The sequence below is a fragment of the Pseudorca crassidens genome, chromosome 1 (assembly GCF_039906515.1).
Source record: "Pseudorca crassidens isolate mPseCra1 chromosome 1, mPseCra1.hap1, whole genome shotgun sequence".
NCBI classification, from domain to species: domain Eukaryota; kingdom Metazoa; phylum Chordata; class Mammalia; order Artiodactyla; family Delphinidae; genus Pseudorca; species Pseudorca crassidens.
The window spans coordinates 175,450,012-175,476,684 of NC_090296.1; the positions used below are offsets into that span (position 1 = coordinate 175,450,012).

Consider the following 26,673-nt stretch of genomic DNA (forward strand, 5'->3'; position numbering starts at 1 on the left):
AGTTCAGTTCTCACCTTCGAGATGCTGGGTGTCAGGCCTGATGGTAAGAAGGGCAGAGAAAAGGAAGAGCTGGCAAAGATTGCTAAAATAACAATGAAACAAAGAGAGCAGGTATGCTGAAGACACAAAGGAATATAAAGCTCCCAGGAAACTTCAGCGTGGAGAGGGGTGGTGACCGGTCTCCAGAGGTTACTGTTCTCATCGAGGTTTCATTTAATGGAAATACAACCGTTGGACACCACAACCGACGTCCCTCTGAGCTGTGTGAAGAGCAGCATAAGTCAACAGAAATGGTTCTGAGCCAGGGGTTCCCTAATTTCTCTGGTTAAGGAATTCTATTTGGGAAGGTATAGGAAAACTTTTGGAGGGAGGGGACTTTAGCAGTTATCATAAGAACCAAATCCAATGCTTGGACTCTGACTGAATCCTGTTTGGAAAATAACAGCTATAAAAATATTCTTGGTGTAATTGGGAACATTTAAATACGGATTAGATATTTTAATAGATGATAGTATGGAATTATGATAGAATTTCCTGGGTAATTATATTATTGTGGTTAAGTAGTTGATCCTTACTCTTAGGCAACGTATCCTAACGTTGTCTGAAACTTAGAAAAAACTTCATGTGTGTGCATGCGTGCGCCCATATATACGTACAAGGATACACGTGTGTGTACCCACCCATATTTATGCAAAGGATGGTTGAAAAAATAACGGAATCACTAGGCTTCTAGATGGAGAGTTAGTTAATTCCCTGGCAATTTGGCATCACTAATAGATTAAATAAGAATAGCAAACACTTCTACAGTGCTTGCTGCATGCCAGGCCCTTTTCCGAGTGCTTTCTGGTTATAACATACATCCTCACTCCATCGTCTTTAAGCCCCAGGGAGGTTTAGCTATCCATCTGTCAGCTTAGGGAGAAGCAAGGCACCCAAGGTCACACAGTATTCATGCTCTTGGAGTGGGGATTCAAATCCAAAGGGTCTAACGTCGGAGTTTTGTTTTTCACTGCCTTATCATACTTCCTCTATAGCATACAAGCGACTAAAGACTAAATGTAATTACGTTTATTGATTAAATTCTAGAATTTACCTTAGTCAGAATTCCCAATTCAGAACCGGGAGGGAACCTGTATATAGAAGTGACTGAAGAAAGAAACGAGATATCCACACAGCAGATTACGGTTCTTGTAGTTGTAATGTTTTAGAGTTACCACCACCCTCGGGAGAAAAGTTATGGAATATATCTCCAAAGAGATGAACCAGTATTAAAGTGTTTTAATACTTTAAAGTGTCAAAACACATATCCTCAATCAGGTCAGTGGGCACTGTTTTAGCAGTATTCTTGGTGCGTGTGTTTCTCAAAACATACAGAGAGAGAGATAGACAGACACAGAAAGAGAAGTAATGGCCCAACAGGGAAAATATATAACAGTTTATGAGAATAAAATATATGCTTTAAATCCTTCAAAATCTGCTGGAAGCCCCAGAAGGCACTCCTTCACTCTTCCCTTAGAGCATACCTGGTACATAGTCTGTGCGAGTTGGACAGACTGTCTCTAAGTTCTGTCCAGATCTGTGCAACATTGTATCGACTTCCTTTGCCTTCTTGTATGTCCAAACATACAAAACCCTCAACTCTTGACCTTCTTCTGTCTTTTTCTCCTCTTGTGAATATGTCTTGAATGGAGGGGAGACTCAGGAGTTTTGCTGTTCTGTCTTTTGTTTGAGTCCCGGAGACAGAAGTTAGTGAGACCTGGAGGCTTGTCGTCAGACTTACACTCCCGGACTCAGAACAAAATTTCAAACGTCCTTCCTCTGTCTTCCCAGGGAGCATGGAGGGTTCTGAGGTTTTCACCTGACTCCCCACAACTCCTTTAGATGGAGACTTGGAGTCCTGAAGGAAGCAAGACTTGTCTTAGCCCAGGGGCATTCTCTTGATTCCTGCCCACACTAGCTTGTGTGGGGATTCTCTTACTTTCAGCTTTCAGGCAGATGGCTTGTTCTTTCATCCTCTGTGTGTCCGTAGGCCTGCAGTGGGTCAGTCATTCCTGCCCCCAGCTTTGAGCACACTTCGGGTTCCCGGGTCCAGCTGGGTGGGGGACGCACTAAGATGAAGAAGGCGAGCTGGTCCCAGTCCAGCCCCCATCACAGTGTCTTAAATGGCCCAGAACAGGTTTTCCCACCGTTGTATTAGAAGCACTCTTTAGATGACATCTAAATTAGTTTCGATTTTGGAAAGAATTTTGTTTATCCAATTAAATAAGCAGCATTTTTTGCCCCCCGGAACTCCAGAGCTGAGTGATCTGATCTGACAGCCTGGGTCAGAGGTAGGGCTTGGGGAACCACCTACCTCTCTTACCTCATCAGTGGTGTTACCTCCAAGACTTTGTCCTACAGAATCAAGTTCCCAGAGACTAGAGGACCATTCTTCGTTCAAGGATCTCTAAGTGGCCGAAACCTCCTGTAAGCTTTATTTATTTATTTTTTTGGTGGTACGCGGGCCTCTCACTGTTGTGGCCTCTCCCGTTGTGGAGCAAGGCTCCGAACGCGCAGGCCCAGCGGCCATGGCTCACGGGCCCAGCCGCTCCGCGGCACGTGGGAGCTTCCTGAACCAGGGCAAGAACCCGTGTCCCCTGCCTCGGCAGATGGACTCTCAACCACTGCGCCACCAGGGAAGCCTTCGTGTAAGCTTCTAAAATTCGTTTGCAGGAAGTTATGTTTCATTTCCTCTTTTTTATTATTCAAAGCAAATAAAATTGAAGGGGCCATAATGAGAGCGAACAGCAAATGACGAGAAGAAATAAACTGATTTATTTAATAACATGGTGGATGGCTTGCATTACATCGTGTGTGTTCTTCAAAAGCAAACCCACTGTTTCTAAGAAGCTCTTGGAACTCATCAAATTCCCATTAAGATTTTTGGGATTCAAAGAGCCCAGTTAGGGAATCTCCGTGGTATAATTAAAATATATAAATAAAACACCCCAACAGAAAAAAACTACAGTTCTTTTGTTCAGTCTCCCTCAGTTTGTCACCAAAATCAATTTGTGCTTCCTTGTGACCCACCATGAATTCGAATATTTAAGTATGGTTAGAACCCTAAAGATTGTCGTTACCAAGTGTGGGTGCTTTTGGAAAAGCAATAATCCAAGGAAGATTTCCCAACTCGGATTGGGTCGTGGGGTAGGTAATGGTTGTTATATGGGAATATTCTATTGGGAGATGGTTTGGAAAAGCATTTTCTCTTCGCCCATGATCTCTTATTTGAAAAGAGTGGGGGAAATATTGTTTTCATAGCACAAAGAACAGAAAATAAACCTTTACAAAACTGCCTGTGAGGGTTGAACAACTGGTTCCCACCTTGAAGACATAATCTCAACAGAGGGGAATATTGGCTATTTTAGGAGGAAAGGTACGAGATTTTCATCTTAATGCAGAAGAGGGCAGAAGTTAAAAGAAATGCCGAGCAAAATGGACCTAAGACTTAATAAAGTTTCCCAACAGAATATTTAAATCTGTTAAAAAAAAAAACAAAACAAAACTAGTTTGTCTTGCTTACTGGCAAGATGAAGTGGGAGCAGGCCCGTCTGTAGTATTCAGAAAAATGGCACTATCAAAGTCTGAACATTTTCTGAGAGTAGAGTAAAAGCCATTACAGCAGACATACTTGGTCAATTTGTCAGCAACTTTGAAGCCTCTGAATTCTTTCAAGAGCGTAAGATTTACTTCACGGACTAGTAGAAAAGGTGTTTTGCAAATAAAGGACATTTTGGCCTCTTCCTTGAATTCTGATGTTTTTTTTTTCCTTTGGTAGCAGCGCTTGCCAGTGACTCAAAGTATGTTTAACCTTAAGTGAAACTCTTCATTTTTCAAATTGCATATGCTTGTGTCATGGAACGCTCTGGAAAGAACTTTCCCAGATCTCGAGTCCACACACATTTTGACTTTGCCCACGAGAGTTTTCTTTGTTTTATCCCTGGGCATACATGCTTTACTTTACATTTGCTTTCAGAAACAGAAAGGGTAGACTTTCAAAATCTGCTTCCTGCCCCAGTAGTTATCAACATTCAAGACATTTCAGGTGGAGTTCCTTGATGGAACGGAACTCTCCCCATACTGATTATTAATAACCCTCTGATCATGAAGTTTGGTGTTACTGTCAGTTAAGAGAGAATAGTATTGGGGAAGGAGGAAGACATCGCCCTCTAAACTATTGGAGTGGGGGGAAAATCTACTTTTCTTAAAAATGGTGACTAATAGAAAGAGTACTTTAAGCTCTTGCCTCCTATCCCCACCCAGGATGTGAGGGGAACCCTCAAGAAAAACAGCTCCATGCTTGGAGTTTCACAGCGAACAATGCCTGCCCAGCCGTCTCCTGATGACCTTTGTCTTCCTAAATCTAATCCCGAGATAAACCTTGTTTCCTACACTTGACGGGTCCCTCTTTCACTAGTCCCAAATCCATCAGGCACATTGTGGTTGGCTATTTGTGAAGAAACAGAACTGACAGTTTCCTTCCTCAAAGTAAACAGTACTGGTACTTAGACACAGTTCAAAGAGTTTATCACCCCTATGTGGCTCTTCTTCTAGGTGGGCAAAGGAGGGCCAGCTCTAAGTCCTAAGTACTTTATTCTCTGCTGACATTCCCAATTTTTACCAGTAGAAAAATACTGTAGAGTAATTACTCAACCAGTGGCCTATTTTGACAGCCTCCACCCCCCTTTTTTTCCTGTTCACTAAGATAACCATGAACCTCTCATCCTTGCTCCATTTTGTTGCCATTTATGGTCATGGCACAGGTAAAGGAATGGGTGGCCCCACTGATGCTATTTCGGCGTTAGATTTCTCTCTGCTTTAACCCTGGTTACATGAAAAGGAATCCAGTCAGAGTGGTATCTCTTTGGCTCTCCCCCTTCTCATTCTCGTGGTTCCCATCATGCGGTTCACTGGACAAAAGGTCAAGAAATGCAGGGGGCTCCCCGGGTAGAACAGGACATGGAGGGTGTGTGATGTCATGCCGAGTGCTTGCAGAGGACCCAGTCGGGGAATACAATGTCCTGCCATCCAGCAGGATTCCCCTGACTGCCAAGAAGAGGCCCCGTTCTCATGCTCTCCAGAAAACAAACCATTCATATTTCCTATTGTTTCTCCAGGAACTTGCTTCCTTTTGTTTGTCCCAGCTTTCATAAACCAATGAGTCATGTCACTTGCTTGAGCAACTTCCCTCCTGAGGGTCATTCCAGAATGAGCCCCATTAGAGAATTGAACAGCAGCTGGAACAGGAGTTTTGTTTGGGATTTTCTTCTATAGGCTGGACTTTGTTATATAATTTCTTATAGGGAAGTGTCTGAAAGGTCTACAAGGGTCCTTTTTTTTTTTTTTTTTTTCTTTTTTGGTGGCAAAGGACTCAGAACTACTGAACCAAATACCCACATTGCTCCAAACTCCAAGCAACATGTTTGGGGATCTTTAGTTTACACTGCTTGGGGGGAGTCCTCACAAAACATCCAGTGTGAAAAATGGCTCTTAAGCGTCGTTTAGGTAAGTGCTGTAAACAGCCAGGAGGGTGGGAGGTGTTCTTTAGGCAGCTTCCCCAGAGGGCGCCCCTGGGGCCCCTGAGTGTCCCAGCTCCATGGATGCCTCCATTCCTGAGAGGCAGTGGGTCTGAACAAAGGACCTGCTGACAGAGTGGCTGAGGAGCTCCCAGAGATGGCGTTGCTGGTGTCACACAAAGGTGAGCCGGCCCAGGTCCGCTGGCGGGAAGGGGACCCGCAGCTAACTGTCCCAGAGCCTGTCGGCCTTGTTGCTGTGCAAGGGGGCTTCTTCTACAGCAAGCAGAGGTGGAGGGAATGAGAAAAATGGACATTTTACAGGCATTGTAATAGGTATACAGAAGAGACATATGTCACTTTCAGAAAGGCTTCTCTTTTGTTTGTTTTTAAGGGTACAAAGGATTTATCCCGATTTACATTTAACCCACCAAGGGTAACACAGAATTGTTAATGACCTTGTCTCCTGATGGGGCTGGGTTTTGAGTTGAGGCAGGAGCCCTCTCTCTTGGGCCCTTCCATTTCAATCCCTCCCCCCTTATTTTGCCACATTACACCCTACCTCACCCCACTCCACCAATATCAAGACCTCATTGGGGTATAGAGGTTCTGTCAAGACCTCTCTATTTTGTCACCAGGAAACCTAGGTTTTGGACCCAGTTCTGGCTCTACCTTTGGGAAATCCATTTACCTTCTCCTGTGGGTGGCAACACTTCCGCTCTGTGAAGTAGGAAAAAGATCTCTTGGGAGGACCGCAGAGAGTTCTTGGGAGGTGGTGGTGTGCCATTTCAGCCAGCCCTGAAGGCTGGTGAGCGCTGGCCCCGGGGGAGGGGGAGGAATGAAGGGAGTGGGCAAGGAGAGGGTATTCCAGGCAGAGAGCACTGAAGAGAAAGGAGTTCTGAGTTTTGATGGAAAAAAAGAAAGGTCTTCGTACCTAGACCTTGGGTGGGGACGTGGGGCAGGGCGGGTGACCAGCAAGGCTGAAGCAGCCAACGGAGACAGAAACCAGATAAGAAGCTGCTCGCATGAGTGTTTTCAGGATTTTGATATTAACCCAACAACAGTCAGTAGCCAATGAAGGGTCTTCCGCAGGGAATCTGGCTAAACCATAGTAAGATAGGACCCTCTCCTCAACTCACTGTCACCTGAAGGGGTGGAGGCATGGAATGTGGACTTCATGGATCTAATATGATAGTTTTTTAAATGGTGGGGATAAACAATGCCATTTAACACATTTTTGTCCAAAAAGGGCATTAAGAAAAACAACAACAAAAAAAGACTGTCACCTTCATAATCACCACCACTACCATCATCCTTTCGTTTAAAAAAAAGGAGACACTTTAGCAAAAAAAAAAAAAAAAAAGGACGGACAATCTCAGAAATTATTTAGATTTTAACCGATTTGGCTTTATGAAGAAAATCTACATGGCTGTGACTATTATTATTACTATTATTATTTTGACTTGGACCTGTGAAAACTTTTTCACAGCCTGGTACTCACCAATGTACCAGCATTTGGAAAGCATTGGTGAAGGTAAGCAGTTCTTGGGATGGCGAGGAAAACGCCAGGCTGACGTAGATGAGTTTATGGGAGAGGAGATATTATGCTGGATTGGGGGATAGTTTGGGATAAAGGGAAGGATGATGGACACAAAAGTCCCTAAGAATGCTTGCAACACAATAGATAATAAATGTCAGTTGAGACTTAAGTTGAATTGGTAATAATAATAGGTAGTCTTTATATAATGACAATTTCATTACCACTGTTTAATTGATGACCACTTCAGAGGCAGCTAAGAGAGGTATTATTATTCCTAAATTAGAAAATTTTAAATTGCATATAAGTTTCACATTGTATTCCTTTTGGACAGTGCTGTTCTAGCTGGTGCTGGAAATGTTTCTTTCCTGGGATTAAGATTGTCTTTTAGGATGTGTTTATATATGAGGTAGCAAAGCTATGGAACCATGGGTCACACCAGCCACACCTTTAAATGCTTCGAATCGTGAGATAGCTAATCTTGTCCAACACGTTTTGTCAATGAAATTGAAATAAGATGATTGTGTCTTAATTAGGTACAGAATCTCTCTTGCCAACATTTGCTGAAACAACTCAGAGGAAAAGAAATAACAATAAGATCACAATGTCAAAAAGCGAAATGGAAGAATTACAAGCTCACCACTGTTGTAATAATTATGGCTGGAATGGGGGATGTTGGGAAAGGTGACAGATGAGCTCTGTGTCTTTTAACGTGTGGGAGTTGGTTGACATCTTTTTCTAATTAATTCTCTACATCCCAGATACTGACTAGAAATGAGTACATTTATTCTGTGACCTTTATATTTGATACATAACTAATTACTTTGTCAATTTAAAAAAAATGAAGTTGACATATACCTTAGTTCCCATATCTAATTTGTCATTATGGTGGCAATAAGTAACCCATCCAGTTAATTTTTTATTCATTACGAAATCTCAAGAAATCCCATATACAAATTTGTTCCTTTTTACACACTCTCCGTATTCAGAAGTCCATAGCCCCCTTCAGTTTCCTGTTCCCCTGTGAGCCTGTGGGTCACGCTGGGGCCTCAGGGGGACAGGTGAGACCCTCTAGGTCCTGAGTCCAGCCCTAGGTCTGGGCGGCTCCTTTCCTGGGGAAGGGGTCCCCTTGTAGCTCTCCAGCTGGCACATTGGCAGTAAGGCGGGCCAGGATGGGGTGGTCATCATCTGGCTGGTCCCCCCTACTGCCGAGTGTTGGCCTCACAGCTACACAGCTATCTCCTGGTCCTCTGACTGGATCATCAGGTCACACTGCCCATTTCTAGGTAGGCGGCCAGCTTGGCGTCCTGAGACTTCTCAGCCTGCCGGGGGCATGTGGCCCTCCTACTCTGTCTTCATAACGAAGGTTCCCATCTCCAGGATGTAGTGGCAGGTGGTGCAGGAGTCCAGGGCCGCCAGCTGGTGCAGACAGGTCTCCCCGTCTTCCTCCACAGCATCAAGGAGGGGTGCGGGGCGCGGCGGTGGTCCAGAACATAGCAGACCCTTTCCCCGCTGCCGGTACTGACCACGGGGTGCAGGAACTGGTGGTCCCCACAGCCTGGGGCAGCGTCTGGATCTTACAGAAGTCCTTCCCCTCGGCAGCCTCATGCAGCTCCCCTGCAGAGGTGCGGCGTCCCTGGCAGTGACCGAGGCACGGGAGCAAGGTGAGATGGGGAGAGGGGACGTGGGAGGTCAGGCCGGGCGATGGCCCCAGCAGCTCTGGGTCCAGCATATAAATTTCACTGCATGCGATCTCAGTCACATAGTTGAGGGGTTCCTGGCCTGGGTCGGTCGTGTAGAAGCGGCTGACAGTGGTGGTCTCCAGGAAGCCCCACCTGGGGGCCAGTTCAGGCACATCAGGGATGTGACTCCCGCCCCTCTGGGCTCCTGCTGGAGCCTCTTGATATAGGCCTGGCAGATGCTCTAGGTCACTGTCACCCAGGACCACCACCTTGCCCAGTGGCACGGAGGCCTCCTTGGGCGACACCTTGTAAAGCTGGCGTCGTGGCTGTGCGTGCTGGCTGCTCGCCTGGATCCCTTCGCAGCTGCCCGGGCACTGGCAGCTTCGCTCTGCAGGGTGGCCGGGCTGCACAGGAAGCTGAGAGCGTGTTAGGCTGCGAGCTGGCGGGGCGTCCCATCCACCTGCACCCGGATGGCCTTGGCCGTGACGACCGCTGCCTCGTGGCACCGCGTCAACCTTGCGTGCCCGCACCTATGGGGCTGCCCGGGACCCCCTGGTGAAGCCATCGACCTCGCTGCGGCCATCCTCCTGCCACTAGGGCTCGGAGTCGTGGGGACCCCCGGGGTGGCCCCAGTCATGGTGCCTGTGCCGTACCCGCGTGTGTTCAGGACAGCGACGCCCTGCGGTTTCAGGTCTGAAGCACCGAATTCTTCTGAAAGACCCCACCTGGGCAAAGAATAAGCATACACATCCTCACTTGGTTTGGGATGTGCAGAGCCCAGTAAATAGAAAGATAATTAAAACCCAACTATTAGGGGCTTCCCTGGTGGCGCAGTGGTTGAGAGTCCGCCTGCCGATGCAGGGGACACGGGTTCGTGCCCCGGTCCGGGAAGATCCCGCATGTCGCAGAGCGGCTGGGCCTGTGAGCCATGGCCGCTGAGCCTGCGCGTCCGGAGCCTGTGCTCTGCAACGGGAGAGGCCACAACAGTGAGAGGCCCGCGTACCGCAAAAAAAACAAACAAAAAAAACCAACCATTGGATGGAACTTTGCAATTCTAAGGAATTCTAGCTAAAATGAACATTTTTATTTCCTTGCTAAACTATACTAGGGTAATAGAAGGGTATTTCTGGCCATGACCAGAAAGTTTTTCTGAAAGCCCTTTAGCCCACGCGTCCTCATGTGTCTCCTGGTTACCACCGCTGACCTTCTGAGCAGATAGTGGTTGACTTTTTACCTCTGCTGAGTCAAAACACTCTGCAATAGGGCCCAAGCAGCTCCTGATCTGCTTTTCACACCATCAGAAAAGTTGTAAGTTGAAGTAGCAGTGAGTCAAATGCCCCAGTGAAATAGAAGGAGAATGCTATCCGACCACACTGTGCCCCTGAACTAACTTCCTTGAGGTCACCTAAGTTACTAAATCCCCTGGGCTTTTTCCATTACCTGCTTGACTCTCCTCTTGCATTTGACACTATTTACCTTTCTCATCTCTGGCTGCTCCTACTGTGGAAGCACAGACCATGCTTACGTGTTGGTGTTGGTCTGGTTCTGACCTTGGTCTTCTCACTGCACACACTTCCCAGGTGAGCTTTCCTCAGGAACGGACGTGTCCCGGCTCTGTTTCTAGCTCAGATTCCTCTCCTGAGTTGCAGATGAATATATATAACTGCCCACTGGGTATCTGTGCTTCCGGATACCCCAGGACCCCCAATTCAGAAGGTCAAGTCATCTCCCTTCCGTTCCTTCCTGATCTTCTTCGCTTCTCATCCTTACTTCGTGAATGGCACAATGTTCCACTCATTTTCCAAGCAGGAGTCTTTCTTAATGTCTCCATGATTTCAAACATGAATTCAGTTAACAATTTTGCTAATCCCTATCTGCTTAAAAATCCCTAAATTAGGAAGCAGATAAAGAATAGTTGGAAAACACCTAAAGGCATTGACCTGTATTATTCTCATTCAGGGGATGAAGCCGTGGCACATGTGACTGTTTCTGAGTAAAAATGAGGCATTTTCATGCCTGCAGATCAAGTTTATCTCACCCCTCACCTCCCACTTCCCACCTTCAATCTCTTGACACTGTCATCAGAGTGTAGTTTCTGAAACTGAAATTTGATTCTATCATTCCATTGCTTAAAGGCTTGTAGCTTTCAGGAAATAATCCAAACTCCTTAACTGGTACTTCATAAGCTGGCCTGGTCTTGCTTACCTCTTTGGTGTCATCTTTGAGATTCAAATTCTCCTCCCCCGCCCTGGGAAGCATCTAGAGCTCTCATTCTGATCTTTCTCTTGACTCTGTACTTTCAGTACGACTCCCACCTGCAGCCCCAGCTTTGGCATAAAGTACTCCTACTCTTTCTTTAAAATTCATCTCTGGAGTCATTGTCTCTGCGAAGTCTTCCCTGACTCTCTTGCCTTGAGTTTGGTGCTCCCGTCTGTCCCTCCTTTCCCTCTTTTGCATTGATTAGAAATTTGAGAAGGGCTCTCTGCTCTCTTCTGCAAAACCCTTTAAAAGCACTTTGACATCCAGTCCTAGGTTCTGCCTTGGCTAGAGGAGAGTTAAAGGGAATGACTTGGTTTGTGAAGTCATCCTATATTATTCTGGGTGGACTGAAGGTCCAATTATTTCTGATTCTCTGGGAGTCCACTCCGGGCTGAATTCGCTTTCTCAACTTTGTCCTGATATAACCCTCTTCCTCCAGAATCAACCAAGGACTAGGATTCAGGAATGCCCGGATCTATTCAACTGTCATTACGTGGGACGTCCGTCTAGGTTCAGATCTAGGGCTGTGTGTGTGTGTGTGTGTGTGTAAAGAGAGAGCTGTAAACAGAGAGACATGGAGGTGGAGTGGGGGGAGACAGAGAGACAGCTTAATATGTCTTTTCATCTCCTTCTCGCCTCTCACTGTCTCTCCTTTCCACATATTGAGGGCTAATTAAATGCCAGGCATTCTGCCTCAGTCCCTTATATGCGTTCCTCTATTGTATATACACTACTTAATCACAGTGATCACATGTATTTAATCCTCACATCTTAATATTTCGAATACCGAAGTAGTTTGCTTGGTCATCCAGCTAGTGATTTGCAGAGCTGGATTGAAATACAGGTCCTTCTGACTCTAAACAAGCTCTCCTAATTTGTATGAGCTTTCACATTAAACTGCTTGTAAAAACCCCACTTGAAAATAATTACATCATGGATGCCGTTTTCTTCTTCTTCTTCTCCTCCCCCCACCTTCTTTTTCTTTCCTTTTACCTGGAAATAGACAGTGAAACCCATGACCAGCAGGATGTGTTGTCACAGAATAAGTCTTGGGTTTCATATCAGGAAGCTGAATGCAGCTGAGACCAACTCACTCTAGGAACTCTAGGAAAACACAGAGCATGCATTAAAAAAAAAAATGTTTTTTAAATTTTACTCTGAACCAAATCCGATTCACAAATATTGAGTCTCCACAGGACTTTTATGCTATCAATTCATAATTAAAATGATCCCACCCATCCCCTCTCTTCCCTTTTCTCCAACCCCTCTTATTTTCTGATTCTTTTTATCTTGATGAGACTGTCGGATGGAAATCTGCTTTGGAAGCAAGGAACGCTGGTCAAAATATATGGCCTTGGGTCCCCGTGCTTTGCTGTTCTGGGTGGGAGGTGTGGCAGGTACAGGAAGGGCTTGGGAGGGGCAGGAATGGGCGAAGAGGGCGGGGCTTGCACACAAAGGCATCCAGGGTGGGTCACTTGGCTGTGGCAGGCACGCTTTGTCTGGGACTGTCCTGGAGGTGAATTCCAGTGTCCCTGAAGGAATGACAGAGCTGCAGAGCCATGCTGTCTCCTCAGGAAAATGTATGGCTTTTGTTCCACAGTCTTGGGGGCAGGGATCGACTTCCCTCTTCTGTGATTTTTGGGTCTTTAGTTAGCGATAAATGATGTGATTAGCTAATGTACCCTCCAGTGGAAGAAAGGGACCCTCTAAAGACATTCAGAATGACTGAGCTGTTTGCTAGAGGTAAGAGGAAGGTGAAAAACTGTCCCCTCATCCTTGCAAATTTGTTTGGGTTTCTTTTTTAATTTTGAGGGACTGGAATCTCTTACTGTAAACATATTTTGTTATGCAAATGCCCTGTCATCCCCCCCACCCCACTGCCCCTTCCAATCCCCTCCAGAATTCCTAAATTAGAGAGCAGGTAAATGGTAATTAGAAAACGCCTAAAGGAATTGAGCTGTATTGCTCTCGTTCTGAGGGTTACATCTTGGCATTTGTTAGAAACTTTGAGTTGAAAATGAAGCATTTTCATGCATCAGTTTTGGGGAAAGTCTCTTCTGGATTTTTTGGTTGCATATTTGAATCAACCCTTCTTCACTGAGTACTTCTTACCTGACTCAGGGAGCATGCGAGCTGCTGGGAGGGAAACAAAAACAATCACAGAGACCTCTGCCCTCAGGAGTTTTCAGACTCTGAAGAACCAAGCTGTTTACTCCAGCAGACTGTGGGCCACTCAAAGACGGCGTCTGTGTGTACGTAGCTTTGCGTTCCCGGCCCCTCACCGTGCCTGGCGTCTGCTAAGCATTTCAATATAGAGTGACTGACTGAAGAAATGGCAAACATAGTAGGAGAACCGTGTATGCTCAGTGCCCAGTAAGGGATGCCTCCTAGAGATGCTCCAGCAAAAGGAAGCAATCCCTGTGGGGTGATTGGACAGGCAAGGCTTTCCAGAGTACCTGACCTAGTTCTTGCAGGACGAAAAGGTTAAAAGGCATGTTCTCTGGGGCTGAGAAATGATGGGCAAACTGAGAACGGACCAGTCTGAGCTTGAGACGGTTTGTGCTGGGGAGAGGGGGATTAAAAAAAAAAAAAAGGAAACTCCCTGAGTCGTAAGCGCCATTGGGCTCAGCCAAACTGCAATCTCACTATTTTTCTCTTTTTGTTGAAGGTCTACAGCGGGATGAGATCAGTTACCATTGCCATCTTATTCACTGTATGGAGCTCGTATGATTCTAGGTCTGGTCTGAAGGGTGCAGAGTACCTGCATGGTTTAATGGAGGTCACGACCGTTGCTAGAGAGACTAGAAGTCCCTGCTCCACGGAAGGTGAGAATGACAATGTCTTTGCCTGGAAGGATGTCGTGCTCATTCCTTTGAAGTGTTTTAGTAAAATATTTGAGCATATTTCCTTCTGTGTGGCTTCTTGTTAGTCTTTTTTGCTGTTGTTGTTGTTGAACGGTTGACTCAGCTGAAGAGTTCATTTGGTCAGTGTTTGCGATGGGATGTGGGTATTTCCCACATCTTTAAGTTGTGAAACCATTTTGGAGCAGTCTTCACCTCCCATGTAAAATGTGTGAATTTGCAACATGGACAGAGATAATGTAAAGGGCAAACCCACTTCTCCCAGGTGCCCACTATAACCCTAGGATCGATACCAGGATCATCTCCAAAAAGCACTCCCAGCAAGTCTCAGCATCCTCCTCCATCTCCCTAGACACAGAAGATATTCTGAGAGTACAATAAAATAGACAAATGCAGATGACAAACCAAAAATCAGGATCAAGGGGAAGTACCAAGGAGCTTTTAATTAATTGAGGATCCAGTATACCTCATCAGCACAAGGGGAAAAACATTCATGTTTCTAATGGAGCAATATACAAATATATACAAATCAATGAGATGCAAATGAAGTGTGTAATTTCTGAAGGGACACGGAGCAAAGGAGATAAAATGTATGCTTAAGGGAAAAACATCCCAAACATAAAATGACTTGAGTGGATGCATTTTTGTCAGTAGGTTTGGAGACCAGAAGGTTCTGACTCAGAGTGGAAAATGAATAATTTTTGTATGAGTGAGGATAAGTTACAGCCACATAATCAGACAGAGCCCTGAGCTATCGGGAGGACAGGAAGTAGGTTGTGTTCTTTGCTCTGCTTAACCCCCTGTGCAGAAACACAGAGGGATTTGCATGAAGCTTTTCTTTTCCACTTTGTTGCTTGCTTTCAGTCATGTTCGATGAATCAGTCATACCAACCTTTAAAAGTTAGGGAGAGAAAGATTTGAAGAGAGAATGGAGGTATTTCTAAGCTCCACTGAAGCTCGCTGGATTAGAAGAGCTTCAGTGATAACAGTATTTCTTATTTTGCTTCCTTGACATCTTCCAATGAGCTCAAAGCATTTTATAGACACTATCTCATTAATTCTTTCAACATCCTAGAGAGGAAGGCGGTGCCAGGGGTCATTTGTCATCACTTTATGGATTCAGAAATGGGACCAAGTCACTTCTCAGAAAGTGATTATGACTTGGGGCTGTTCAAGAAAGTCACCAAAGGTTTTTGGGTCCATTTCTAGAGTCTTCACGCTGAACCCTCTCTCATCTCCTCACGGCTTTTGGATCAGATGTCTGAAACATCTGATGTCTGAAAGAAAGAGATACATTTCTGACAGATTATGAGCTTCTTAGGGTTTCAGCGCTGGGCTTACTTTATCCTGGAATACTTGCATGGAAAAATCTCCAACCTCTAAAAAATGGTCTATTGCATCCTAAAACCCAATATTTATGAGCGAATCGTTTTGTGCATCCAGGTTCCGTGTTTCCACTGAAGGCCCTTTCTTTCCAACACCTCCGCCTCCTACCTCTTTGACTGTATCGTGAGCTCTGGGAGGGGCAGAAATGGTGGTCGTTTTACTTTTCTATCTCCTGGTACCCAGCGCGGCATCCTTCCCAAGATAGGCTTCAGTGACTGTTAGCTGAACATATGACTGGTTATGTGTGTAAACGTGGTGAAACACAGCAGCAAGAGACCCTCAGTTATTGTAATTTAACTTCAGCCTTTCTTACTCTGTCTCAGCAAAGGTTTGGGGATATAGGTCCAGAACGGGGCCTTTCCCTCTTGACGCTACTGGTACAGCTGGGGTGAACTTTTGGAGGGCTATACTCAGAGTTAAAGTTTTTAACAAGTTGGATGTTTAGGCCTCTTTCAAGATGAGTTCAATTTCTCATTTGAACTGAGGCACCCTGGGCCCCACCAAATTGGTCCTGTCATGGATGTGAGTTCAGATACAGCATTCCAGGTTTTTCTAGAAGCCCCAACTTCCCTCCCCCCAAGATCCACACCAGACTTTCCAGTTCAGTCTGTTGGCCAGCCTGCGTTCGCCAGGTATGGCTAGCGGACAGTTTGTCTGTGGGAAACGGTCACTCTGGAGGTAGCTTTTCTTGGTTTCCCTGACCGTTAATGGCTAAGAAGTTTGGCCTTTCTCTGGTCTCACTAAGTCAGGGACTGCAGTGATGAGAGTCAAATGTGCTTTTGACCACAAAATCAGCCGGCAGAAAATCCCTTTGAGAAACTTTGCCATGCCACAAATGACCCTCCGGGGCCTCGAGCAGTTGGGCCTTTCCTGGCCGCCCAGAAGGGCAGCTGTGCTCCGTCAAAGGGCCATAAAGGGTGGGTGGAGGTGGAAAGTAGAAGGGTGGGGAGAGGTTCTGGTCCTCAGGGAGTCCCTGGGGTTTTGGCCTTGGGTGGTTTCCTCTTTCTTTGTCTACCCCTGTCCTTTAAAGGACATCCTAACTAAATTTATTTTCTGGGCCAGGGATTCTGAACTTTTGATGAACCATAAAATTCCCGATTTTTAAATTTCTGAATGCTCCTGGCATCCTGAAGAAACTTCCAAAGCTTTTGAGAAACCACAGGGATTTTTTTTTTTAAATAAATTTATTTATTTTATGTTTGGCTGCATTGGGTCTTCATTGCTGCGCGTGGCCTTTCTCTAGTTGTGGCGAGCAGGGGCTACTCTTCGTTGCAGTGCGCGGGCTTCTCATTGTGGTGTCTTCTCTTGTTGCGGAGCATGGGCTCTAGGCACGTGGGTTTCAGTAGTTGCAGCACGCAGGCTCAGTAGTTGTGGCACACGGGCTTAGTTGCTCCACGGCATGTGGGATCTTCCTGGACCAGGGCTTGAACCCATGTCCCCCGCATTGGCAGGTGGATTCTTAACCAATGTGCCACCAGGGAAGCCCAAACCCCAGGGATCTTAAAATGTGGAAGAAGACTTGCTCCCTCTTTTTATTTTTCCCCCCACTGGGCATGTGAGATTCAAATTCCTTCCCAGAGTCTGGAAAAGTTGGTTGGTTTCAGCTTGTCCCTCCAGGAAACTCGATTAAATTGTAGGAGGCCAGGGCTTCCCTGGTGGCGCAGTGGTTGAGAATCTGCCTGCCAATGCAGGGGACACGGGTTCGAGCCCTGGTCTGGGAAGATCCCACAGGCCGCGGAGCAACTAGGCCCGTGAGCCACAACTACTGAGCCTGCGCACATGGAGCCTGTGCTCCTCAACAAGAGAGGCCGCGATAATGAGAGGCCTGTGCACCGCAATGAAGAGTGGTCCCCGCTTGCCACAACTAGAGAAAGCCCTCGCACAGAAACGAAGACCCAACACAGCCAAAATAAATAAATAAATAAATTTATTTAAAAAAAAAAAATTGTACTAGGCAGTTTCTTTTTCCCCCCCCATTTTTTCACCTGTTTCATTTGTGGGTTTGTAGTGGAAGGACTGGCCCTATAGGAATATGGATCCTATAAAAAAAACTTCTGCTTCATTTGCAGTTAAACACTTTTTAAAGAAAATGACATTCTTTTTTATCTGTGATGCAGCCTTCTCCCCATCTAGTGTAATTTTCAAATTTTTAGTTTCACTTTGGAATCTACCTTTTGAGCTGCGTTGGTTTCCCTTGGCTACCTGTGGTTTGCACTAGTTCTGTGGCTGGGATGTTACTCCGGTCACCTTGGCAATGTGAAATATTTGCAAAAAATAAAACAAGTCTCTTGTTTTTCTTTGCACCTTGTTGGAAAAGGATGAATTTAGTACATACCTGTCAAAACCAGAAACCCGTTCTTTTTCCCATCCTGTCAATGAGGAATGGGCTGTCCTGTCCAGGTTTCCACTCCCTCAAAACACTCAGAATAATAGCAATGACCTATCTGATCACTTTCTTCTAATCTAAACCAAATCATGCCCCTCTCCCCCGACTTCTCTCCTTTTCTCTTTCCCCTTCCTCCCCCAAAGCAGTTATTCTCAACCTAGCTCAGCAAGAATCGGCAGGGGCAGGGGTTATCTTCCTCATTTGATTCGTGAGGACAGATATACAACAGAGAGTTCAGAGTATGAATTCTGGAGTCAGAATGACTTGAATTCTGGTTCTGCAACTTGCCAGCTGTGTGACTGTAGACTTGCTGTTTGACTTCTCTGAGCCTGTTTCTTCTTCTGTAAAATGGTGATTTAATGGGACCTATGACCTAGGGTCCCTGGAAAGTTAAACAAGATGCAATGTGAAGAGCTTAGCACAATGCCTGATACAGAGTGAGAACTCAAATGTGGTCACCCATGTTGTTATTGTTATTAATCTGAAGAGCATTCGTCCCATGAGATCGTCTCTGAAAAAGAAAGCTGCGGTCAGCTAAGATGGGAAAATGGTGGACGTTGGTCCACCTCTGAGTGCACGTGATAATGACATTCACATAATAAAGGCTCTGAGAAGAATGGTTAAGAAACCTATTTATTTTATTTGATCGAGTATTTACCCAAATTACTTGTCTACGGAAACCCTCTCTTTATTAGTGTTCCTTGCGGCACACTTGGGAAAATCCTGAGCCAGTGGGATTTTTAACCACCTCCCCCAATAATTACCGAAGTTTGTACTAATCTTCTGCAGAGTTGATTGCATAGGTGTGTGATAGATAAATCCCACAATTTACACCAAAACTTTTGTCACCTTGAGAAACACAAGGGACCATGCATTGAAGACCATCTGGTACTGTGATGTGTTTTAACAATTTTTTCCTCTTCCTCCTTGTGAAATTATCAGTTTATTATAGACCAAATATGCCTAAAGTGAATACCTAATTCTTACCCAATTTTTGCACATCGATCTGACCTATTACCAGATCAAGTACTATGGAAATTCAAATTAAACTATAGAAACAAGGTGCCCTTCACGGAACAGGCAGAGGTCTTTTTTATTTTTATTTATGTTTTTGTTTGGCACCGTACTGTTTTATTTCAACCTTCAAACAATATAAAGAGGTAGCAACTTCTGCTGCTGAACCATGCAAATAACAATAAAGGAACAAAAAACTATATTAACGATGAAAAGACAATCATTTAAATGTGCTTCACGGCAGTGCTTTAGCAGTACTGGCACGTACTTCTAGCCAATGGCTTCCAACAAGAGGGGTCTGAATGAACCCCCTGTTCTCCGCAAAAGAGACCCCACATTTTCTCCCTGGTGGTTTACACGTTCTGAGTCACACACACCACACCCCTACTTTCACCGGACTTTTGTAATTCACATCTTACGACACAGTAACTACACACTGTGCGTCTGTACACAACAAAAACTAAAAATAAAACAGGGTGGTAGAAAAGTAAACAAACTTCAGTGTTTCCAGTAAGACATCAGGGAATCGCTGCTGGCTGGGCCCTTCATTTCACCAGTTTAAGGAAAAGTTTGACTTACGTTTCTCAGGAAACCCAATATTCAGAAGCTTAACCAGCAGGCGCAAGTTAAAAGTTTAGAAGACAGTCCTCCTTTTTTTTGGTAAATGTTTCACGTAAAACATGAAATCAAGTTCTACTTTATAAAAAAACAACTAAGTATTTTTAATAGTAAAATATATATGTTTATAATTCTCTTTTTAAAAAGACATTTAATAACAATACTTCAGAAGACTGGATATAACCTTCAACCCCCACCCTGCCAAGCTGTCCACCTGGCACAGATACATTAAGGCAAAGGCTCCTGGAGGGGCATGTCCACCTCGGCGCTGGGCTGGGGATGCAACAGGAGCACACTCCGCTCCTGCAGGGCCAGTTTAGAAAGGCTTCTCCGTCATGTTCACCGAGCCATCCTGCATCCCGAAGTAGACTCTCTCTGCCATGTTGATGAATAAGCCCGTGTCCACCACGCCTGGGATAGTTTTGATAGTTGTGTTCACTTCACTCCATTTGTGGACCCGGTCAAACTTCCAGTCCAGGATAAAACTCCCATTATCCATCACCACAGGACGTGCCTTGTCGATAGCCATTCGAAGTTCAATTTCACCCGCACACTTCTGGGTCACAGCTCAGCTCACAGGCCCTCGGGATGACCTTGATGGAGATTACCTTGTGCCACTGATCCCCGAGGTTCTTTGAATCTTTCCGGAAATTGGCAATCACGATGAAGCGACTGGCATTGCCAGCCACAATTTTCTCCTGGGTCAGGCAGCCTCCACCACCCTTGACGAGATTGAGATCAGCGTCTCCTTCATCGGCACCATCGATGGCAAGGTCAATCTCTGGTCGTCGGTCCAGGTCACCGAGAGTTCAGCCATACTGCAGGATGAGCTGATGGGCGTGGAAGGAAGTGGGAATACAGACGAGATTCAGATTCTCTTGTTTCACTCTTTCAGCTATTTGCTGCACAGCATGGACAATTGTAGAACCACTCCCAATTCCCAGCACTTGGTTATTCCTCAAGTGGTTCTCCACGGCCGCGCAGCCTGCCAGCTTCCTGGCCTCCTCGGTCTTGGGCATCGTGGAGGGGGCCAGGCGGACGCTGGTAGCATCCCCGCCACCGGTACTTGTGCTGCCAGCACCGAAATGCCAGGCAGAGGTCTTTAGATCGCCAGTGAAGCTAACTAACTGCGTGGCTCTCTTTATTAACCCTGTGCACTGATCAGGTGACCATGTTACCAAGGGTTATAGTTATTATAATAAAGGAGTCATTGTTTCTTGTGCGTCAAGGGTTCTGATGTGACTAATGTGTATACACGCAGAAGCACAGTGGTGCCTTCCTGCTGTTTACTAGTTTCTAAAATCCAGTTCCTTGGAGGCAGCGGGCTCAAGAACGAAACCAGCACAGAAGCAATGGGAGTGCCTTTGTCCTCCAAGTTAGGACACTTCTTCATCCGGAAACGTTTAGGACAAGGGCTGTGTGGGAAAAACAAGCTCCGAACCAAGATTAGATTTGGGAGGAGTGTGAGGCTGAGGGGCTAGATCAGCATGGGGGTAGGGGCGTGCTTCCAAAAGAGGGGCTGGGCGTGGAACACGACCACGTGTGTCCCAGAGAGAAACTTCCCGAAGGGCTTTCTCTCCCAGGCATGGTTCAGAGTGATTGCGGAGCAAAGTGTAAAGTCTGGTTTTGGTGACATAGGATTTCTGGGACAATCCCAGTTGCAAATATCGTGTTCCATCAGCTCTGTGTGTGCTCTTGACTGTATTAGAGTCACATCTTGATCTTAAATTAAGGCCACGATCACTTACAACCCCCAAGAAAGGATCAGGAAAATCAGTCCTACCATTCCCAAGGTGTGTTTTAGTTCTCTGACACTTGCTTCTTCTCTGAGCTACATGTTTGCTTCTTTATAACATGGGGGCTTGGAATAGATCATTTCAATGTTCTAGAACAAAGATTTTGGCGCTGAGTGACTTGAGACAAAGCGTTAGATTATTACTCTACCGTCATGAATTGTTACTGTGTGTGAAGTGCTCACTATTTTCTCTGCGGTGATTTTTAATTTCCAGAATGGCATGTGTTCATTCGGAACTCAAAGCCCCATCCCCTAACCGTGATAGCTGCCACCAAGCTGGGTGATTTTTAACAAGCGCTCCAAGTAGCTGGAGTAATTACTCCTTGTTTAGTCAATAGCAGTTAGTAGTGAAAATGTCAACAAGTTAAACAACTTACCAGGTACTTTTTCTAAACTGCCCTAAAGGCAGACACAGCCAAATGCTATCAGTTTCGATCTTCCATCTAAACCCAAGATCTACCCCCAATCCTGGTGTTAGAACAGAGCATGTGTTTGCATCTTGCTGTGGGAAACAAGGATGCCATCTTTTGTCAAAATAGGGCCAAGTCTTGGGAGATACTATAAGGAGCTTTATTTTTTTCCCCTCTTTCGCTGTGTGATGTTTTGTTTGTCCTGCAGCCCTGAAAATAAATGCCAGGCAAAGGCTCATGTAAATGAAGACTGTTTGTTCCTTCAAGGGAGGCCGAGTTTACAAACAGAAGCTTTAAGACAAAGCAGGCACTCTGGAGCCATTGTGGTTGGCTGCCCATGAATTCCATCTGAAGAGCACCCTGGCCCCAAGAGGTGGATGCCTGCAGGTATTTGTATCTTAATGGAAGAAGGGGGATTTCTCATCTCTGCTATAACAGCAATAATTGAGTTACATATTCTACTTTCTTGGGTTGAAAACCTGGGTACAACAGGTCTCCTGTAGGAGATTGTTCTAAAGGGAATGAGACTCAGAGCTGAGCCAGTTGTGAATGGACATTTGCTTGAGGATTTACCCAACTTAAAAATAAAATTGAGATATAATTGACATATAATATTGCATTAGTTTTAGGTGTACGACATAAAGATTTGATATTTGCATATACTGCAAAAAGATCACCACAACAAGTCTAGTTAATACCTATCAGAACCACCATTTTTAAGCCACGCTTTCCAAGATTTTAAGAAAGTTATTCCCATTGGGAAAGTCAAATACATTAATTTTTGTCATATCCTTCAGAAAAGTTTGGGTATGGAATAAAATAATTGTTAAATGAATACATGAATAAAGGAATTAATGAACAAAGGAGTTGACGAATGAATATATATGGAGTGAGATGAGATCGGTGTTACAAATGGTGGTCCAGAACCACAAATCTTGAAGTGTTGATCTTTTCCTTAATCTCTTCATTGTAGCCTTTGACCAATTTCTGCTATATTTGCACTGTGGATTATGGTACTTTAGCCTCTGACCAGCCCAGGACAGTCAAGTATTGCTTACTTGCATCCCTCATTTTCAAAATAATCTTGTAAAACACAAACCAGAATGGAACGGAATAGACACAAGCGGGGCACGTTCTATCTCTTTCAGGTTTTCCACCATCACTTTCCCAGGTCCTGGTCTTGGTTTTCTTTTATCCCAGGTCATGTAGTACAGTAAGTTTTTATCATGATTGTACTCAAAAGGTTTCTTCTACACTCCATGATTCTATTACTCTGATTCTAATCCTTCTCCAAGTAGGGGTGTTCAACTAATCGCTAGTGGAGAAGTAGAATTTCAGTGGAGGGGTAGAATTGAATTCCATATCTGTCCTGAAATTCTCATTTGATTTAGGAAATGACTCACGTGAGTCCTACAGTATGAAAGCCACTGCGAAAGAAAGTAAACATCTCTTAAATGGGATTGTGTGCTCAAGATAGTTACATGGATTGACAAGAACATTTTTTTTTGGCCACTCCACACCATGTGGAATCTTAGTTCTCTGACCAGGGATAGAAACTGTGCCCCCTGCAGTGGAAGTATGGAGTCCTAACCACCGGACCACCAGGGAATTCCCAAGATATACACGTCTTGAAAGAGGGTTTGATCCAAAGAGTAGAGGGCAGGAATTAGACCCTATAATGAGTGCTCATTTAACACTGTTTGTATAAATGGATTGATAATAAAATTTTAGATAATTCCTTTCTTTGGGCTTGTAACAGCCTATCGAGACTCCTTCGTCTTCAAACATTGAAATATTTTTATTAAAAATTTATTTCTTGTTTTAAATCAATTTAACCTCACTCCAACATTTTTGGAGCATGTACGACGCTGTGTTCTGTGGTGTGTGATGGGTGCACAGTGGAGAGCAAAATAGACAAGTCCCCTGCCCTTCATATTGCTAGAGTGTAGTGGTGGGAACTGGCGTTACACTGTATCTGAAAATGTAATTAAAAATTGTGAGGAGTTCTATGAAGGCAAAGAACAGGAGAACATGCTATAAGAGAAAGTAATAGGGTATCGGGGCAGCAGGGACACACTTCAGGTTTGGAGATTCAGGGGAAGCCCTTGAAGAAGTGACATTTCAGTTGAAGCCTTAAGAATGAGGGAGGGCAAAGGAAGGAGAGGAGAAAGGGTAGTCCCGGGACCAGGAAGAATGTGTCGGAAGAACCGAGACAGGACAGAGTTTGGGGCACTTGGGGCTGAAAGAGAGCCAGTGTGGCTGGATCACAGGACACAAGGAGTGGCGGGAGTGAGAGGTGTAAAATGAGGCCGGAGGAGCAAAGTGGGGTGTCCAGGAGGGACCTGAGGGCCAGGTGAAATGGGACATTGTGGAGGGTTTGCATTGGTGATCAACCCCATCTAATTCACTGGGAAATAATTTTTAAAATATTCCTTGGCTGCAGTGTAGAGGACGAACTGGAAATGAACAAGAATAGGGGAAGGAAGACCACAGAGGAGGCTGTGACAAAATACTTCCTCCCACGCTTCTCCTGTGAGCTACGAACAAACATGGCGGCATGATTGGTGGCCGTGAAATAGAGCATCGGAGGGAAGGTCTGAGGAACTGAGCTGGAAGCCAGGTTCTGCGACTGCTTCTTGGTGGACGCCTGGACAAATTACCGACATGAGTAACTCGAATGGAACTCAGTTTTAGAAGAACAAAAACACTCATGGGTTGTGTGGAGGTTAAATTGCATAGATGCCTGTAAAGAGATTCATACAGTGCCTTCCCAGAACAGATATTTCCTTCTTCTTTAGAAGACCTTTCTCCTCTTATCCATCTGGAAAGCTCCAAGCAATCCTTCAGAGCTAGCTCGTTACATCCTCTATGATACCTGCTCTAATCACAGAATATTTAGAGATATCGCTGCATCCCTTCCAGCCCTGGTTGTAATTTTTAAAATTTTTAAAATTCACTTTGTTGATTTCTTTTTATTGGTGTCAATTTTGTAACCCGCATTGTAGGTACTATTTAGAGAGCCTTGTTTAGAATTTTACAGTGAAAAACCATTGCTATTTTTTTCCCATAAATTAATGTTTATCTCTATAAACACTTGAAATATTGGCATATTTTGCTCATAGGCACGTTCTTATATGCCTGATTATTCTGAGGGGAAATTGTTATGCTGGGCACATTATTGTTTTAAACATTATTTTAAAGATCTTAAACATTATTTCAAAGGTCTAAAATTTTTTTTATTTTTTTGTTTTGGAACAGTGTGCTATTATTCTTTCTCCAGAATTTGTTTAAAGAGAATTCATGGATTAAGGTAAGAAATAGGATCTTGAGTAGCAGCAAAGAAGGGACCCAGAAATTTGCAGTTTATAATTATAGCTCTTTCTAGACTTTCTGCTATTATCTTAGAGATCTTTCAATGCTTATCTTAAGTCCTGTACTCTTCACCAAGTCTTCTAGTCTGATGGCTGATATTCCACCAAAATCTGTTGAGCCATAGAGTTGTGTCTGGGAATGTGGCTGCCTTATAGGGAACTGCATTTTCCAGGAGCTACTGAAGGTCATAGGACTGAGCTCTGGCTGGTGGACTATAATTACATGTGATGTGTACCACCTCAGGCTTAAGCCTGAAAATAGTGCACACATGCTTTTCGTGCTCTTTTTCCTTTGAACTGGAGCATTGATAAGCTGATGACCAACTTTGATCATAGAGATGAAGACATTCCCCTCCAAGATGGCAAAGACACAATCTAGAAGAAAATTGGGTCTATGAATGACCATGTTCAATAGAACAGTTCTCCTACCTGCTTTGGGTTATAACATGAGAGAAACATCAACCTCTCTGTTACTTAAACCACTGCATTATTGATTTTTTTCCAGAGTAGCTAAGACTTTTATTCTGTCTATATAAAAATTGGTACTTGAAGTGGAAGGCTGTAACAAAAATCAAATATATATGTCATTGAATCTGGTGGTGGTGTAACAGATGTTATAGTCTGGAAAAGTTTGTTATGGCAGATTAGATCTTTACATGAACGAATCCACATTCTAGTCTCAATTTTGATCCATGTTTGCCTCTGCTAAACTCTATAGCACTTTATTTTTTACTTTTTATTTTTTGCGGTACGCGGGCCTCTCACTGTTGTGGCCTCTCCCGTTGCGGAGCACAGGCTCCGGACGTGCAGGCTCAGCGGCCATGGCTCACAGGCCCAGCCGCTCCGTGGCATGTGGAATCTTCCCGGACTGGGGCACGAACCTGTGTCCCCTGCATCGGCAGGCGGACTCTCAACCACTGCGCCCCCAGGGAAGCCCCTATAGCACTTTTTGTTTGAATCTTACTTAATTCTTTATGTAATCAGTCAGCACATTGAAGGAGTACTTTGTATTCTGTAATAATAATCCATTACATTTACATATTGTTTTATAGTTTTCAAAGTGTTTTTACATTTCTTACTGCATTGCATCTTCACAAAAATAATGAGATGTTGGGATTCATTTATCTAGTTGACATTTATGGGCCAGGCAGTGGGCTGGGTTTGCAGGCATCTTATCAGATGGATGCTTTTGACTTGGAAGTGATTTCACTTAAGACCAAATTACCTGAGACTTCACATAGGAGTCTCAGGTAAAAGTATTGTTATCATGACTATTTTTTTTTTTTTTTGCATCTACTACCTGAGACCCAGGACATTAAACGATGTGCCCAAAGTTGCACAGCTAGTTAATGCTCTATCCATTGAACCAGCACCGCTCAACTCTGACAGTAAAGTACCTAAAATTTCTAAAGCGCATTTATAAAGGGTATTTATGAACTAATTCAGCTACTAATAATTTTTCTTTATATATTGTCATCCACTTATTGTAAAAGTGAAGTAAAGAACAAATCGTGGGACTTTCCCGGTGGCTCAGTGGTTAAGAATCCGCCTGCTAATTCAGGGCACACGGGTTTGAGCCCTGGTCCGCGAAGATCCCACTTGCCGCGGAGCAACTAAGCGCCACAACTACTGAGCCTGTGCTCTAGAGCCCGTGAGCCACAACTACTGAGCCTGCGCGCCTAGAGCCCGTGCTCTGTAACAAGAGAAGCCACTGCAACAAGAAGCCCGCGCACCGCAACAAATAGTAGTCCCCACTCGTCGCAACTAGAGAAAAGCCTGCGCGCAGCAACAAAGACCCAACG

The 26,673-nt window shown here is 44.7% G+C and overlaps 2 pseudogenes; both read right to left on the reverse strand.

Moving 5' to 3' along the window:
- Positions 1-8,316: 8,316 nt before the first annotated feature.
- Positions 8,317-9,408, reverse strand: LOC137221011 (diacylglycerol kinase zeta-like; annotated as a pseudogene).
- A 10,107-nt stretch (positions 9,409-19,515) lies between these two features.
- LOC137204383 (ribose-5-phosphate isomerase pseudogene) lies at positions 19,516-20,375 on the reverse strand (annotated as a pseudogene).
- Between the last annotated feature and the right edge of the window lie 6,298 nt (positions 20,376-26,673).